A 3368-nucleotide genomic window follows, 5' to 3' on the forward strand; every position below is an offset into this window, starting at 1 on the left:
GGTATTCAGCCAATGATTCTCTGATTAAGAGATGAGTATTGGTATTATTGGTTGACTCTAGATTATATGAAACAATCATATAATTTTATGACATTTAAATGAGCTTTCATATAATTTTTAATACTTTATTAGTATCGTATTGAATATATTGATATTAATTTGTACCTATCATATCTTTAAATTGTTTTTATAACTCATCTCTCAACTAGACAATGTATATTTTTATTATAGTACAACAAAACAAAGTACTTCTCACTATGTGCATGTACTAAAGATAGTTTACAATAATACTTCTCACTATGTGCATATACTAAAGATAGTTTACAATAATAAACTAACTTTAATTATCTTTTAATCCATCCCCCAATTAATCAACTACCCAATACATATAGACCAGTATTATTATACTAATGAACAAATATTCAATACAGAGTATTTATTTTTATAAATCAATTATTTATTATACTAAATGTTATGCATTATAATCGTAATTATCTTTTTACTAAAGAAGAAAGATCCGTTTCAAAGTCTTGGTTTGTGTGTAACACTAGTTACACAATCCTAGGGTAAAGGACATTTTTCGTAATAGTATTAAGTCTTTCTTGTGCATGGTCAATAGCAACACATTTTTTGTAGACACGTAATTGTAATTTATGTCTCGTTCCTCCTAATAGTAGTTTAGTAGTTTAGAATTTTTGATTAACTAGAAGATACCAAATATTTGAAGATAGATTTATTTTATGAAAAAACAATAGATGTTTCAAGAATTTTCAATTGATTATAAGCACCAACTAAAGTCAGATATTTCTGAAAGTTTCATTTTAGAAAGACTTTCTGCGAGAAATTGAACTTTTAGAATTATTTACTTAGATGCTGCAAGAGCCAGCAATAATGAATGGCCCACTGTGTTATTGACTTAGTTGTCAGGCAATATCTAAGCCATTGACAAGCATGGAGCAAATCCTTTTCTGCATCATTATTAATCCACTTCCGTAGCTCTTCCTTGCAAGTATATAAATCATTTAAATGCGGGATTATACTCGTCCATCAAATTTGGTCGTTCATTTAGCTTTTCCTTAGGTAGCCTATCCTTTTCCGTAACTTATCACATAAATCAATACGAAAAATAAACAATTATTTAAAAATTATTTTAGAATATTATCACCACTTGATCCTTAAACTCGTAGTTGAACATGACAATTTGAATACAGAAGGGTGAATATAATAACGTAATATGTCAGGGAAGCACATGGTCATTCAACTAATTGAGAAATATCTTTCATAAGTAATATTCCCATCAAGCAGATGCATTATCCTCGTCGACATCGGACAGTAATGGGCAGCCCAACTCTCATTCGCATGGTCAGAGACACCACATAATCTGGACACGCAATCCCATCATCAATCTCCAAACGGAAACGGTGAATAATTGAAGCCACAATAGATTTCATCTGTATGAACGCCATCTCTTTGCCCAGACATACTCGAGGTCCAGCATGGAATACTGGAAACTTATATGGATTCTCTCCCACAAATTCCCCTTCTTTCAACCATCTCTGAGGATCAAATTGCAAACAGTCACTACCCCAAATACTTTCCATCCTGCCCATCGCATAACTACAGTAATTCAAATGTGTTCCCTTCTTCACACAAGTCCCGTCTGGTAAAACATCGTCTTTGGTGGCAAGTTTACTATCAACAGGCACAGGAGGATAAAGCCGCATCGACTCGCACAGAGCAGCATGCAAATAATTCATATGCTTCAATTCCTCAAAGCTGAAATTAACCCCGTCTTCATCAGCTCTTGTGGGTTGCGATCTCTTACCTAATATATATAAGATTTCAGCGTGAATGGCTTCCTCTACACTTTCGTGAGAGGAGAGGAGCCAGAAAAACCATGTGAGAGCAGTAGAAGTGGTATCTCTGCCTGCCAAAACAAAGCTCACCACCATCTCCTTCAAAAATTTATCCATCGCAACACTTGATTCTTGGCCCTCACTTTCCGACTGATCATAAAACCCTGATTCATGCAGCGACTTGTTTGAAAGAGCCACCATGAACCTCGACAGCAGATCCTCTCTTTCAGTACTCAGCGAAATCTCCTTCCTTCTGCTACTCACCACATCCATAGCGAATTTGTCCACGACATCAATAGCTTCCCGCAAGCGCTTTTCAGAGCCAATGTTAAGCACGCGCATCACTCTCCACCAAAAGGGGAAAGCAGAGTAGAACCTTCCGGCGCTGATTTCAGTAGCATCATCAAAAGCCGTTGCAAAAGGTGAAGTGGGCATGGAGGGGAGTAGACAGGCTGGATCTACTTCAAACGCTACGCTACAAATATTATCAAATGCAAATCTCTGCAAAATATCTTGCAAATCTAAAGACTCACCCGTTTTAGCTGCGTTGATTAGGACTGGCACCAGCCGGTTCTGAATCTCCCACTGCACTGTCTCCACCACGAAGCTTCTGAGAGACTTGGTGTTAAATTCGTAGCTTGCTGTCTTTCGCTGCATCTTCCACAGCTCGCCGTCGGCATTGAAAATACCTCGACCCAAGAAATCGTGGAGAAGAAAGGTGAAGCGTTCTCCCTTTGGGTAGTCTTCAAATTTGGTTTTGAGAATATGCTCCACGTTTGCAGGATTTGCAGTAATGATATCTCTCACTCCACCTGGCCGGTCGGCCCGGAATGTATTTGTTGGCATAATTTTCATGGTTTCTGTGAACCATTGCAGAAATCTGTGACGATTTTTCAAGAACTCGAATGCGCAGCCGACAATGGGATAATTAACAGGGGCCTTGCAGGGCGTGTTCACATTATTTCTTCTTAGAAAACATAGCGAGAAATACCCAACTAAAACAACGAAAACGCCTAGAAAAATATATTCCGCAGCCATTCTCTGTAACCGGTAGTACTCCAGTCAGATTCCCTCTATAAGTAATATGAGTACTCCGCTGGAGTTGTTCTTAATTTATTACTCCTTTATCTTTGGTAAATCTGATATTACTAGTTTGACACGAAGGTCGATGAGATGTAGTTATTGAACTAAATTTAATAATGTAAAGACATGCTGTGAAGCATAACGTGCACAGAGCAACGTGGAACATCTGTTACGCGTCAGTAATCCAATAGTTTTTGAGCCGACCATATTCCTTGCGTTTATCAATTTGCCATTTCGTTATATAAGAAAGTCCCTTTCCAAAACTTTATTAACCTTTTCTATATATCTTAGACCGTATTGCTTGATTGTATTTTTATCTAATTTCAAATATTTATTGTAGACGTCTCTCTTAACAGGGAAGCGGTAAGCTATTATCTTTGAGACAATAACAAGATATTATTTTGTTGATACACGTATATTAAAACTTTG

At 36.9% G+C, this 3368-nt stretch overlaps 1 pseudogene across 1 annotated transcript; it reads right to left on the reverse strand.

The window, feature by feature from the left end:
- Positions 1 to 1134: 1134 nt before the first annotated feature.
- LOC149534447 (cytochrome P450 CYP94D108 pseudogene) lies at positions 1135 to 2994 on the reverse strand (annotated as a pseudogene). Its single transcript, XR_016357767.1, has one exon. The product of XR_016357767.1 is annotated as a cytochrome P450 CYP94D108 pseudogene (transcript).
- Positions 2995 to 3368: the final 374 nt, after the last annotated feature.

Source organism: Cupressus sempervirens, chromosome 10 (genome assembly GCF_028749045.1).
Source record: "Cupressus sempervirens isolate cs-2001-9-10 chromosome 10, ASM2874904v1, whole genome shotgun sequence".
Classification (NCBI taxonomy): domain Eukaryota; kingdom Viridiplantae; phylum Streptophyta; class Pinopsida; order Cupressales; family Cupressaceae; genus Cupressus; species Cupressus sempervirens.